Source organism: Haliotis rufescens, unplaced genomic scaffold, assembly GCF_023055435.1.
Source record: "Haliotis rufescens isolate VD_foot unplaced genomic scaffold, xgHalRufe1.0.p SCAF_3, whole genome shotgun sequence".
In the NCBI taxonomy this organism is placed as follows: Eukaryota; Metazoa; Mollusca; class Gastropoda; order Lepetellida; family Haliotidae; genus Haliotis; species Haliotis rufescens.
This window is the reverse complement of record NW_025964001.1, coordinates 28,958,619-28,974,626: the sequence shown is the minus strand read 5'-3', so window position 1 is coordinate 28,974,626 and position 16,008 is coordinate 28,958,619. Positions and strand designations below refer to the sequence as shown.

At 38.3% G+C, this 16,008-nt stretch overlaps 1 long non-coding RNA gene across 1 annotated transcript; it reads left to right on the top strand.

The window, feature by feature from the left end:
• The first annotated feature begins 493 nt into the window (after positions 1–493).
• LOC124145355 lies at positions 494–15,174 on the top strand. The gene is made up of 6 exons (XR_006862543.2): positions 494–644; positions 8,138–8,162; positions 9,790–9,843; positions 11,642–11,716; positions 13,241–13,349; positions 14,385–15,174. It is a non-coding gene; the product is annotated as an uncharacterized LOC124145355 (long non-coding RNA).
• Positions 15,175–16,008: the final 834 nt, after the last annotated feature.

Sequence of the window (16,008 nt, the reverse complement as noted above, 5' to 3'; positions counted from 1 at the left end):
TACATCTAACTCGTTTTAAACGTTAACTTGCAGTATCAAACATTTCCTTCTTCCAGATGGTGTCTTCATGCCATTTGGCCTGGTGCAGGCTAAAACCGACCCTCGCTGCTATCACGAAAACAGCTGTATACTGATTGTCGAGTGAAAACATATTTTAAGAACGGTAGGCCTACATAATGCTTCTTTAATGAGTTGTATACTTTTTAACAGTGTCATTAACGCCATACCAACAGGTCTATCAAGTGACTCTTGTACATTATCGGATAATAGAATTTCCCTAAATTTCCCAAATTTAGACCTAAAATACGTTTTTCCTTAATTCTTTCCAATTCTAACAAGCATGAGATGTTTCTTGTTTCACGGTGGGCAGAATATGAAACGTATATACTATGGCGATACAGGTAGTAGCTAGGATATATATATCGATCGTCTCTGTTTATGCTTCTGGCCACAAACAAATGAACCCCTTTCTCGCTCGCACATTTGGCGCCACACCAAATTAGAGTTATCTCCCATACTGATGCCCGGATGATACAGTCGGGTGCGATTTGTTTGAGAGAAAGTTTGCTGCCAACAAGCGGTGTGTTTTGAAAGAAAATCTAAAACATCAACATGGGAAAAGTGAAAGTGCACGTCGTTTACTGGTAATATTCTTGATTTGCTTTTATTTCAGGGTCTTATGTCAGGAATTAGGTCCACCAGTCAAAAACTTACAGCTTCGGCTTGCTCTGATATTCAAGTCACGCAGGCGCTTGTATGACAGTGAAAAATACCTTAGTCATTACCGTACTTAACCTTATTTTGATGGATATGTGATGTTATTACTATAGATCAACCATACGAACGCCAGTGTCGTGCCATGACTCATCAAGTTCATGTTCGCCTCGCACCTAATCGATGTGTCAGTGAGGTAAATTGATCGAGTAAATTAGGATTGTGATGTTCGAATAAACGTGACGCATCTCAGGTGTCTGTTCAGTCGTATGGGTTACTCAGTATGTTTGGTAAGAGGTGGGTAGGCACTGGCGGATCGAGAGGCATTAATGCTGAATCATTCCCTGTGAATCAATATCCATATAGGAATGTACGCTATATTATCACAGTTGTTAATTTATAATGGATCGTATTGGTGTACGCTTAAAAACTTATTCTTGTTCTTTGTTCAACTTTTATGACACATCAATTCAGGATTGATGTTTGCTCATTTTCTTTACTGAGTTTTGTTAACGGTGAAGATCTGGGGTAGTATAGGTCTCCAGCAACCCAGCGATCGACTAACGGGATCGGATGGTCAGGCTCACTGTCGTCGATCCCAATTGCGTGGATTGATGCTTATGATATCAATCACTGGATTACCTGGTCCAGACTCGATTTTTTATAGACCGCCGTCATATAGTGATATAGCTGGAATATTGCTGGGTGCGGCGTAAAACAACAAACCAAAACTAAAACCGAGTTTGGTGAACAAAGAACCTGTCATTCGGGGATCATCATGGAAATCTTTGACTCTGAGACAAAATCTCCCCAGGTCCTAAAGCAATGAGATTTTTTGGCGTGTGATGAAATTTTGCTATTGCCTAAGTTTCAGAGATATTTCATCTTCACATAGTGGAAACTTTATTTGATTTTCGGTACTTGGGACTCGAATAATATTGCAATTAATGTTACTAGAATATATATAGATATATCTTGGGATATCCTATTTTCAAACATTAATTATTCCATTGCGAATATTAACAAAAAAATTCATTAGTACATATATTTCTGCTCATTGTCTACTTTAGGAGAAATTACACAAATATTTATGTATTTCTGTTCATTGTCGACTTTATGGGGAATTATTTGCGAGGACAATTATAGATCATCTAGGAGGCTAGTTTACCACCATCAGCATTATCAGCTGTTCATTACATTGGCATGCAGGAGACAACAATCTACAGTTATCCAATTTCGACAATGTGTGTTTAGATCGTAATTTAATATTTTCAAAGTGATGACATGAAATAGCGACTGTTGTAAATAGTATTACAGTTTGTTGGCCAAAAATACATTCCAGTTTTTTTGTCAATTTTGCTGTCCTGTTTCCATGTGTAGTGTGTACCATATCAGAGACCGGGTCTCTGACCATATCAAATGAAATCTCATCGATATGAACTTTTCAATTATAGTCTGGAAGTTAATTTAAGTTACCGACGTTAACTACAATATCTGAAAAACTATTGGACCTACTCCAGTTAAAGTTGGTATGAGATTATTAAACAGTAATACATAACTGGATATTACATTTAAAGACATGAATAAAAAATCTGTCTATTTAGCTATCACTATATTTCATCAACAACCAGACCTGTTCATCACGGGTGGAACGAGCATTCATTGTAACAAACATCTGCATAATGCTACCCCCTGCGTTACAGGGCCATATGACACGGTTGAACCAATCAACTCAACTCGTAAGGTTGCACGGGAATCACGCACGCACAAATACGGTGTTAGCATTAGATTTCATGATGTCTCAGCACAAGCATCTTTCCGCTGATGCGAAAGGTTTCGTTGTTAAAATATTTGAAAACTTTAAGGCTGAAAGTGAAAGACCTTCGCCCTTCTTTGACATTTCAAAGTACATGAAAAGAACAATTCATGCGTTACAGCTTACAAAACAAGATTTTGAACTCTCATAAAAACACATGCTCCCCTGCACATCCCTTAGGGGGCATCTCAAAACAGGATAGGAAATTAAAGTTAGATTCCTTTGATAAGAAAGTTGCCAGGGACGTGATGTGGCGGTTAACACGAGAAAATGAATTTATTTCAACACAAAAACAAAAACAAATTATCCTGACTTAGATGTTTCCAAATGGACCATTTGCAAACTCCTTTCCAACTTTGGATATCAGTACAAAAAGACGAAAGGGTCGAAACTAGCAATGTGTGAACGACCAGATATCATTCGTTTGCGTATCAATTATTTGCGCACTATTAAAAGGAAACGAGAAGAAGGCTATGAGCCTGCCTATTTGGAAGAAACCTGGGTTAACGCCTGCCACACAGCGGCTTACCAATGGTCTCACCAAGATACCAGAGAGCCACACCGCAAGATCCCCCCTGGTAAAGGGGAGCGCCTCATTGTCCTCCATGCAGGCTCCCACAGAGGTTTCCTCCCTGGGTGTGATCTAGTTTTAGATCCAGATCTACAGATGGCTGAGACTACCATACCGAGATGAATAGTCAGGTGTTCACTGCGTATGTTGAGGAGCAGCTGGTGGTTATGGACAATGCTCCCTTTCACAGTTGTCGAGATCCTATTAACCGTTATCCAACCTCAAATTCCACCATATGTGAGATATGTCAGTGGTTGGACAACAACCGCATTGCTCGGTCCACGAAAGCCAAAAAAACTGACTACTACCAACTGGTTCTTCAGAACAAACCCCCGCCCTCTTATTTGATTGACAACATGTTGAGAGAACACGGTCACGAAGTGCTTAGACTTTCTCCTTACCATTGCGACTTGAATCCCATCGAACTAATCTGGGGTGATTTGAAAAATATGGTCGCACGGCAAAAAAAGACCTTCAAGCTTGCCGACGTCGAGCTGATTGTCTTGAAAGGGATGGGAGAAATTACAGATGTACGTTGGGCAAACTGTGTCGAACATGTTATCAAAGTTGAGGAAGAGTATTGGAAACAAGACTGTATCCGACCAGATACTGTCCAGCCTGTTGTTGTTCATTTACCGGTAGGTGACAGCACAGACTCCGAAATCTGACGACGAGGGCATTTCGTGGGACCAAGACTAGTGCAATACATATACCCGTTTCACTACAACATGTAATAGCCCGAATTACCACGGATATGAATTCTTACATATTCGTACATATTCTTAATCATTTCTTAAGAATCTTAAATATATCTCATTTGATTCCCAAACATTCTTGTAGTTCGTGGGATTCGTGAGAAAATATTTGTTTATCAAAGAATTTCTAGGAAACGTCTACGAACTTAAGGTTCGTGCTTTGTAGTACATGTCGTAATCAGATCTTGTCCACTTGTGCAATTCTTCGCTCAGTATTTGATTCTCTTTCACCCGAAACAGCCCCGAAACTCTCGAATCATCTCCCAAAAAACACACCAAAAAGCAATGATTTATCTAAATGAATAATTACATATGATATATTACACCTAATAACATGATACATGAAATATAATAATGTGGCAAGGAATGATACATTCAAGTCAATAACACTGACCTGAAAAAGAATGCAAGAATAATTGGATAAATATTATCAAATAACTGCTTGAGACGCCCAGCGCTAACACCGTATTCGTGCGTGCGCCATTCCTGAGCAACCTTTTGAGTTGAGTTGATTGGTTCAACTGTGTCATATGGCCCTGTGACGCAGGGGTAGCATTATGCAGATGTCTGTTACAATAAATGCTCGTTCCACCCGTTCAAGTTGTCATTTGTTATTACTATAGGAACATCCAGTTCCAATATTTATGCATTATTATTTTTTCATGCTTTGAAATGTCAAAAAGGATGTTCCTTCTCACAAATTGCCATTCTTTTAAATATTTGTTTCCCTTTTAGGGCACTGTTTCTCCACAAATGATACAGGAGTCAGCTTTCCCTGGTTGATATGTAGATAAAGTGTGATTCTATTATACATGTCTATCAAGTTAAAGAACTTGTGATTTTTTTATTTATTACAAAAGAACAAGAATTCATTAAATTTTCTAAGAATGACCCACATAGCCCTTTTAGATCTGGTGTCATTGAAGACATTCATTATTTATTAATTGTTGTCATGGAGAGTATTTGTGTTTGGGTAACAGATGAGACAGCATCAGAGCTGTGATGTTGTTGCTCATAGATTGTGAGAGAAAATCAATGCAGACTTTGTTTAGGCTTGTCAAAAGAAGTCAGGCAAACCAGCACCTAAACTTGCCTCACTCCTATTGTACAAACTGGAGACATTTCTGTGTCACTGAAACCCTATCACCAAAGCTGCCTATCTGCGTAAATACGCATCAGAAATACAGAAATATGCAGTAAAATAAAATCCAAGCGCATCAAATAGGCAACGAACATTACAGATACGCTACAAAAAATAAAACTTGTGCGTATCATCAAAATATTGTGAAGTAACCCTGCGTATTCGATTAGCAAATCAGTAACTTATTTTGAAATTATAAACGTGCATTCCGTCAACCTTGCCAAACTCCACGATGACAGTTACATCATGGTCGTTTGCCATCACACTTTCTTGTGGAAGTAACGTGGTATTTTTGAGTCCTATAAAGCTCTCGAACCCACACAACACCAGTTTGCTGGGACTAGATGAATAGTGTTTTTAAATATTTAACTTAAAATAAATGCCCACATGTGTAAAAACTAGTGGGTAACACTAACACAAATTTGAATACCCAGATAGAATTACTGATACCCAATGATTTTAAAATGCATGGGTAAAATACCCACAACACCAAAAGCTTATCTGGAGCTATGTATCACATTCAAAACATGCAGCTATTTTTATGAAATCTTACCACAAACAGACCAGCCAATCTGTTTGAAAAGGTATTGTGAACAAACATTTCAGTCAAATTGCATTGACTTCCAATTTATTATATTCCATGAATGCAGGCACTCCTATGATGGCCACACCTAGAAATGTAAATACTACACTTGCATGTGGATATCACCATGGAGTCCTTGTTCAAGTAGCCCAAGTTGGTGTCAATGTTGTGTGAATGTCAATTCATGCTTACACCAGTGACCTAACGAGCCTAAATCTGGGGGTATATCCCTGGGTGTAATGTATATGTGCCCACTTTTATACAATGATCTATTCAGTTGGATTTAATCATTCATAAGTAATCCATACCTGCATAATGTACCAGCAGTCACAAGTATCTGTGATCATATAAGTCATGGTTATTGGCCTGAATGATTCATGTATTGCGATATGTTCCACAATATATTGCATGCTTTCTTTCATCTGTAATTTCTTAAGAACCTGAATGAAAAAACTTCCCCCAGACATTTTTGACACCTTCATATGTTGTTTGATGTTGCTATGGTCACAACACATGTGTAATAGACAGAATAGGTGTATATGAAGGAAGCTCGTCGCAAATAGCCTCGCTTTTTCTATCACAAGACACATTTGCTACTTTCTTAATTTCAATTCAACTTGTCACTTTCATTAAAAAAATCAACAAGATGAACGTATGCATGATTTTGAAAATAACGGAATATACCAGTATTTTTCAAACGTATTGTGATATGTATTTATTAGTATTTCATATCATGGTATTCAAGTGAAACACCTCTAGAACATACAAAGTTATTGATCAGGTAAAATCAGGTCATTTACTTGCATACCCTACCTCTCTCTGGTATTGGTATTCTGGGATTGGTATTCTGATTTAAAGGAAATTGAGTCAGCACACAACAAACCAGTTGCTAAGTTAGTCTTGAGTCTTGAAGTTGTATTTATGTGTAGTAGGTATGAGATTAAATCACACTCCAAATTTTCTCTCCATGTGAAATTTACCTCTGTAAAGCGAATAAAAAAAACCTTACTATTTTTTACCATTACGGTTGTATAAAGTAAAGAAATGCAAGGCATTTGAAGATAGGGTTAGAATTGGTCTTCAACAGCCCATGCTTGTCAAAAGATGTGGATAATGGGATCGAGTGATCAGATTTGCTGACTTGGTTGATGCATGATATCATATCCAATTGTGTAGATCGATGCTCATGATGTCAATCAGTGGATTGTCTGGTGAAGATGTGATTTTTCACAGACCAACATCATATAGCTGGAATATTGCTGAGTGTGGCACCAAAGAATTTACAATTGTATGACCTTATTGAACTTTCACTGTTTTTGAGGTCTGATTCTACAATTAGGGGGCACGGGTGGCCCAGTCATCTAAGGCGCCACTATTCGCTGTGCAGAAGTTGCGTCCCTTGGTCAAGCCAGAAACCTATGATTGTGGGTTGGAATCCTGTTTGTATCTTTCTAGGTTTGTCAGCACCAAACCCATGCTCGTTGGTTTTTCCGAAGTAGTAAATGTCTGAGACCTGCATCACTTCGGGTTTCCTCTCACATTAAGCTGACAAGTTGTGATATAACTGGAATACTGTTAAAAGCGGCATTATACTCACTCACTCTACAATTAGGGCTGGGCGGAAGGGAAGATACAGTTCAGGGACTGTGGGACAAGAGCAGACAGCCCTACTCAGCAACTACATTCAAGGGACATAAGTCATCATCACCTTGACAAATTTGCACTCAAAAGATAAAATCTAGACTTAATTACCAGAAGCTTTATTCCACCTATCCTTTCACATTTTATACATGCTATTTATTAGGGCTCGGAAGATACTCCAACTGTGCGATCCGATATGTGTCATGAAACCTTGCTCACGATCCGATTCGTATCACGATACTTGCATTTGCTATTATCTGTGAGGGTCGGTTTGGTAGCCTAGTGGTTAAAGCGTTCAAAGAACGCCAAAGACCCGGGTTCGATTCCCAACATGGGTACAATGTGTGAAGCCCATTGCTGGTGTCCCCCGCTGTGAAATTGCTGGAATATTGCTAAAAGCGGCGTAAAACCATATTCACTCACTCACTCACTCTTATTTGTGGTGCGTAAGCCATCTTTTTAATTGACATGATGGCGAAATACCTGGCTAACTAGTGATTTACAGTTGGCAGTGTCAAGTATTGTGCAATGGATGAAAGTAATTACGTTTTCACTACTCATTTTCACTAGTAACAACTGTTTGGTGTAACATTTATTAAAAAATACATTTTAGTTAAGAATTGATACTTTATACTTAGTGTGCAATTGTGACTGATACTTGTATCACAAAGTGTAAAATTGAGATCCACCAATGCATCGGTGTATCGTTCCACTACAAACTATTTATAGCCTCATCTGTTTATTTTCTTTAGAAGACTTTGTATTGTACAATTGTCAACAATATACAAAGTACTCTATAAAAGTTTACCTAAATGAAAAAAATTGTTAGTGTAATATCTTATTTTCATTCCAGTACCATTGCTACAAAATTGTGTTCTTTACTGTTGAATATTACTTGAATTTTTATCTTTTGCAGTGGCGGATGAGGTTACGCCCCCAAGGTGAGGAGCACAGATTTATCATGTTGTGAGTGAGTGAGTGTGTGACTTAAAATGTACCGTTGCATCAGCAATATCTCAGCCATATAGCAACATGAGCATATTATACATTCCTAAGAACTAATACAGTGAATTAGTAGGATAAACATCGCAGATGGAATAAGAAACAAGTCGTACAGGCAAAGGTAAAAGATATCTAGACAACCACATGAACAACAACAAAAATATGTTATTTCAACACATATTCATGATTACAGACAAATTATTTTCAATATTTCAAAATCAAGTGTCCTCTGACATGGGTAGACAGATCTTTCAGACTTGCTGCCTTATAATATAAATCCTGTGTTGTAGGTGGACAAAAACGTTTGTAGTGTTGCTGTTATGGCATGGATAATTGTAGTCAGAGTGTGTTTTTTCATGGTGGTGGCATGGGTGGCCCAGTCCTCTATGGCGCCATAATTCTCTGTGCTCAGTTCTGTCTTTTGGGGATGCTAGAAACCTATGATTGTGGGTTCGAATCCTGATTGGCCACGATTATGCTTCTAGGTTTGTAAGCACCATACCCATGCTCGTAGGTTTCTCCAAAGTGGTAAATGTCTGAGACCTGCATCACTTGGGGCTTTCCTACCACATTTAGCTGACACGCTGTGATATAACTGGAATGCAGTTTCAAGGCAGCATTAAACACAACTTATTCATGCACTCATTACTTCTTACCTCTTGGTGATTGTTTAGATTCTGGATCTGGTACCTCATGCACACAATATGGCTACTGCTAGATATTTGCTTGTGTTTTACCACTCAAAACAAGATTAAGAAAACAAATTGTTGTTGTTGCAATGGAACATGTTTCTCACTCAGAAACTAATGACCAGTTCAGAGATTATTACTTTTCTGTTTAATAACTAGTCAGATGCTCACACAATTATCAGGACGGTTGGCTCAGTCGCCTAAGGCACCACAGTTCGCTGTTCAGAGGCGCGTCCCTTAGGAACCTACGATTGTGGGTTTCGAATCTCAATTCGCCCAGCATAAATTTCTAGGTTTGTCAGCACCATACCGTGCACATGAGTTTAACCATGTTGTAAAAGTCAAAGACCTGCATCACTTCAGGCTTTCCTCCCACATTAAGCTGACTGGTCGTGAAGTAACTGGAATACTGTTAAACACGGTGTTTAACCCAACTCACTCACTATCAGCACTATGCTAAATAGACATGATTTCATTTTGAATCTCTAAGGGTTAAACTGTTTTACTCAGTCAGTCATTAAGGGTTAAAATAAGATTAAAAGTAAGCTTATACCATAGATTAGACACCGAAGAAATTTGCAGAAAATCTTTCAAAATGACTTGTAAACCTTTATTTCATCATTCTTTGGGTTGGCACCTGCAAAAAGTAAGAAGTAGGATTGTTTTTGTGTGATTGTATACAAAGAAAGTCACCCCTTTCAAGTGTTATATATAAATTTAAGCTTACATTAATGCCTTTTCATCATTAAATTGTAATTTATTTTATTTTTTTATAAAACAAAACATATTAATCTTGTTCTAGATGATGGAGTTAATATTTTGCCATATGTAAATCCTCCCCATACTGAGTGTGCAGTGTGTTCCTTTTCATTTGCAGTTCCGAAAGCTGGAGACAGAATTGACGGACGAATTTGGGGGCGATATTGAAGTGGTGAGTTTGAAAAAAATTATGGTCATGATGATTAGGCTGTTTCATTACTAGAAAAATTACTGTAAATCTGGAAATTAATGTTTCTCCAAATTAATACGAGTGTTGAGCCCTGGCCAAAAATGTGACTCAAAATCAATGCGACTCCCCCCACCCCATCCCCAGTGGGAGGACACATATCCTTACCTTAATCCAATCAAACAGCAAATTGCACTGCTTATTAGCTCTGAGTAGAGCACAGTTAATATGTTTACTCTGTTGACTGGCATTTAGGAAGTTCAAAGGCAATCAAATAAATGAACCAAAAACAGTTCACTGATTGGTATGCAGAGAAAGTGTCAACAAGTTTGACACGAGTGGGTAGAACTCTTGACCTCAGCAGTGATAACTCACCGGTTGCCCATTGTGTAATTCCTATTCTTTGAATGACACTGTTTTTATACTTCTTATAACTGCTGCTTAATAAACTCTGTTTTATGTTTATATTCAAGTCTGTATTTCCACCATCGAAAGTGTGCAGTGAGGCTGTCTTATTGTTGATTGTCATTTGGAGACATAAATGCAAAGTTATTTAATGCGAGCAAAGACCCCTCGCATTTTCCACATTTTATTTTTCGCACTCACATTATTTCAAGATTTACAGTATACGTTCAGTCTTAATTCAGAATACCATTCCCAGGAAACCTCTCTGATTAACATATTTCAAGGTTTATAAGTCATTGTGGTCGCAGGGTACCAATTTAGCTGTGTCTATTGACATTCCCAAAATAGAGATGCTTTGTCATGGTTTCAACTAATTCTACCCACTCTCCCGTTGTCATTTGTATGTGTAACAGGGGCACTGTCTTGCACACACGTTACATCCTCTTCTCCACTGAAGTGCATGTCATTTTTCTATAAAGCAAGATTGGAGATAGACATTGGACACTCTGTATTATAATCATACTGCTTTCCTTCAGCATGTGTTTTCACAAACTGCATTGCATTCTCCTGCAGATAATTTGAAGTCTTAGTCATGAAATGGTATACTTTGGTCATGTGAAATCTTATATAAGACAAGCTATGATAATGTTATGAAAACAATAGGTCACAGTGACCTCATTCTAAAAGTAGATGTGCGAAGCCCATTTCTGGTGTCCCCGATATTGCTTTGTGAATGTATATAGTGAATATAAGTTTCTTGGGAATGTTGCTGAAGTCATGTGACTTTCTGCTTTTGACTGTTTGTGTGGCTAGATAGGTGTTTTCCGAAACAAGACACCAAGTAGTTAGACCGAGGTAGTTCATACATATGACTAGCTTTTGAAAATACAGCAGGCGTTTCATTTATTTTATATCCTTCATACCAGCCAGTATTAATCTTTTAATTGCTTATCTGATTAATATATTTTAACAGTTAGCTGTAAACAAATCTTATCCTGCATTATCTGTTTTATTAAAGTTTATTATTGCTGTGATATAGATAGCACAACCACCTGTGGCTAAAGTGATGATAAAGATCCTGCTGTGGTATCGTGCAGGAAGCTGAGGCACTGTAAGTCCCCATGATCCCCAGCAATTGGCCTAGCTGTGGTTACTGGTGTTTTATGTTGTACAAATAATATTGTTATGCCCAAATATGTTTGATAAATTTGTTTTAAATATATCTTTGTATATATATGACAATAAGTATTTGTGTATGTATCAACTTCTCATCACTATATGGCTGAAATAATGCCAATGCGACGCTAAATTTTAACTCACTCACTCTGGAGACCATAACCTACCATTGCAAGGGTATTGCTTATTTCTGATTTTACAGACTTCAGAGGCCACTCCAAACACCAGTGGCAAGTTTGAAGTCACGGTGAATGGCAAGCTTGTGCATTCAAAAGCAGTAAGTATCAGTCATCCAAGTTTCATCCATTAACTAGCCCAGAATACAATGATCATAGATCAGTTTCCAAGATATGACCTGGTTAGGCCAGGCTTTTTTTATTTTTAGGATTACAGATTTTTCAGCCCAAAATCCAGGGTTGGATGAGGGAAAAAAATGCATTGATGCATTTTTTTTCATGCAGAATGCCTCAGGCATACTTTATGAAAAAGCCCCTTGTAACAATAAAAAGTCTACCACTTACAACACGGAGACAATTGTCAAGGGAGGCTATTCATGTTCGGCTTCAAGATCAACAAAAATCAATTATGTATCTCTTTACTAGTTTACAACGGTAAATTCATATGTTTTTTATTAAAAGGTGATGATAACTGACTACGCGGCTATTGGCGAAAAAATGTGGGGAAAAAATGAAAATCTGATATATATTTTTTAAACAATTTCTAAAAAATTAGAGTCGGCGGGTCCATAATCCGAAAAATATAAAACGCCTGGCCTTATGAGTCTTGGTTTGTCAGCACCACAGGGTGCTTGCAGGTTTCACCAAAGTGGTAAACATCGAGGACTTGCATCACTTTGGACTTTCCTTCCACATCATGCTGACACACAGATATAACAGAAGCACTGTACAAAGCGTTAAACCAGCTCACTAGCTTAACAGAATGTAGATAATTGAAGTATTTGACATGGAAAGAAGTTGGTTTAAGATGACCATGTCGGCCCTGTAAGGTACATGTGGACCAAGAAGAAGCTATAGAAGATAGTGGTCAAATGTAACAAATGTTATATTTGGGATAACACTTTGTTAGTAAAGTACAGATTCTCATACTTTTTGGGGGTTGAGTCCCGTCCGGGATTCGAACCAACACTTGCCAGAGTGAGGCACCTAATCGCCAGCACACAAACTCAGCGAGTGTTATCCCAAATATAACATTTGTTACATTTGACCACTTTCTAAGTGGCATTGTGTATTCATACCTTTCAGCCATGAGAGCCTTGCCAATTTACACTTGTCAGAGGGGTACATAAAGTATGTGATCTAGACTGCCAGTTGTCGGACTTTCATTTTTGTGGAAGCCTCGGTGGCTGAGTGGGTTAGATCACTGGCTTTGTGTGCTGGCAACTAGGTGCCTCACTCTGGCAAGTGTGGGTTCGAATCCTGGACGGGACTCAACCCAAAAAAAGTACGAGAATCTGTACTTTACAAAGTGTTATCCCAAATATAACAATTGTTACTATAGAAGATAGTTTGACATGAACGAGGAACAATTATTTAAGCTGAATCTGAGCTTTGGTTCCATTGGAACAATGTGTGAGAGTTCTTGTTGGTATTCCAGACAGTCATGTTAGAATATTGGTACAAAGCTCATTTTCTTCCTCAGTCACTCAAAGATTGTTTCATCTTTCATATTTCATGGCCATTTATAAGTTATATAAATTCCTGCACAATTTATGGTCACAATTTATTTATTTTTTAAAAGCATGATTTTTCCAGTTACAGAAAGGTATGATGGTATGTTTCAGAATGGTGATCAATTCGTTAACAATAAAGACAAGTTAACAAAGATCATTAATGCCATCAATGCAGCTCTCTAGAAGCTGTTTTTGAAGTTGACAAGGGGCCAGTGAGAAGGTAAATTATATTTTCACCGATATGATGATGGCATGCATGTGTGGCTGTTCTAGTCTTAACTAATGCCAGTTTTATAGTCCTAGCCCACTGAGACATCATGCTGCAGTTTAACAAGGATACCCCACTCGAATTCATACACCTCGCTATGTAAGTGCAATAATCTTGATCAGATTCGTGATGATTCGGGGTAGAATAGGTCTTCAGCAACCCATGCTTGCCGTAAGAGGCGATATGCTTGTCATAAGAGGCGACTAACGGGATCAGGTGGTCAGGCTTGCTGACTTGGTTGATTCATCATTTCATGTCACCGTACCCTAATTGTGGGATTGATGCTCATCATATTAATCACTGGATTGCCTGGTCCAGACTTGATTCTTTATAGACTGCCGTCATATAGCTGGAATTTTGCTGAGTGCGGTGTTAAACAACAAAGAAACAAACAAAACAAAATAATCTTGATCACAATGTTAAACCCCATTTCACCTCATGTCACCTCACTACTGTGTGTACAGACTGACCCCTTAGATATTGTTTATTGTTGCATCTGCTCTTAGGTACAAATCATACAAATATTTTTATGACCTGAATACATTCTTTTCTTACACATCAATCACTTCCCTTAAAGTGTGTATATTTTAAGACATCTTAAATGGCAGCACCCTTTTGAGCTTTACGGCACTGTATTGGACCACAAGAGTGCAGTTTGTGAAGTCTGTTCTTTGTGAACACTGCACTACTGCTAAGAACGGACATTTGGTTACAGTGAGTGGTCAACATTCCCTGACCACATGTCATTGCTCATGCTATCAACTACTGGTTGACATGGTCCAGACGAGATTATTTACAGGCCATCTCGATATGGCTGCAATAATGGCGATTGCAATGTGAAAGAACATCCTACTGTTAAAGAGTCAAATAATCATTAAGGCCAACATTCTAAAATGGGAATATACAAAACCTTTCATCACAGAATGATGGATCCGTCAATATCTATCATTGTGACCTTCTGTAAGAGTTCTCTCCCTTCCTCTGCAGTTGGCTGATCTTGGATGGTTTCACTTCAAGCGTCATGAGAATGAAGATGCCAGATAAAACTTGGTCTGGTGTTGGATGGTACAGTGATGGCTCGACCTGATGCTATTCTACATCTCTAATTTCTCCTGGATCTCCTTGACGGTGTAGCCCAGCATGACACTTAAAGTTTGCGGACCTTGGCTTTGAGTCTGCTTAGGTCATTCTGAGCAAATCTTAGAACATATATACCTTTCTGTGTGAATGCTTTAGATAATATGGTGTAATGGATCACCTCTATCTCCTGTTCCCTGCCTGAAAGTACCTATAACAGTTTTTATGATAAAGTGTTGTTTTTGGTCATTCTGTTTGTGTGTGTGGATTATCAGATTCGAAGTTATTTTCATCTCATATCCAAAGTCTTTATGTCCATTGTGTTATATGTTTTTTAACAATTGTCAATTTTTTATGCAAACATACCTGTATGGATTACAGGGTGAGAAATAACACTTGTGTATATTTCTGAATACTCACAACTATTTTGATTTAACTGCTGGTGTGTGTCTCAGGATGTGCATGGAGTTATTTCTCTATTTTAATAGTTTAATATAACAATTCATTTGCTATGTGAATTAGAGTACCACAAGATCTAAATTATTGAGAATTGTTAGAAAATTTGTTTTTGTTAGATAATTTGAGATAAATTGAATTTATATGATGAAATTGACTGAGATCTTCAAGTACAACATCTGTGATACAGAGACAACTAACATCTCAGGCACTCATTGATAATAAAGAGTACTTATATCCCTTACAGTTTGTTTTGTATTGTTTAACACAGGGTTAAACATCTTGTCAGAATGTGTATTGTGTGGTCAAGCACAGTGATCTCTTGTCGTAAGGAAGGTGTATTGGGAGGTCAGTCACACTGATCTCTTGTCACACGGACACAGGGATCTCTAGTCACAGGGAAGGTGTATTAGGTCAGTCACACTGATCTCTAGTCACACGGACACAGGGATCTCTAGTCACATGGAAGGTGTATTAGGTCAGTCACACTGATCTCCAGATCAGCCGTTCCTCAAAGCAACCTTAGTGCTGCGATTATTGTAAGCCTATGTTTAAGTACGGGACTTACGATCACCTTGGTGCAAAGATCGCTTTGGGGAACAGGGCCCTGGAGGTTATTAGGGTTTGTGACATGTACCATCGGTAGGGCAGGGTACGCTTGTAAACCCTTTCGGGAACACCTGGTATCGTCGCTAAGAAGGCTATGGTCTTTTCTGGGACAGCAAAGGCATAATGCATAATGTGGATGTTACATTTCTTGGGGTGTGGGGGAGATGGTAACATTCTACATTAAAAGGAGCGGGGGTAAGCATAATCATACAGTAAATAAGACCAATCCCACCACCCACATATAACAAATGACCAGTCCTTTAAAACCATGAAGCTATATTTTCCATTTCGCGTTTTGTTTTGTTTGGCCCAACAAATAGACGACTTTACCTGTAGACATTTACATCTCATTATGCACATCTTAACACAACTGCAATTGGTTCCACGTTCTCCATAAACCTACTCATTACCCCTCTTCAAGTGAGTCGTCCTCTCAAGCCCGGCCACACATAACCAAGGCAAGGAGGCA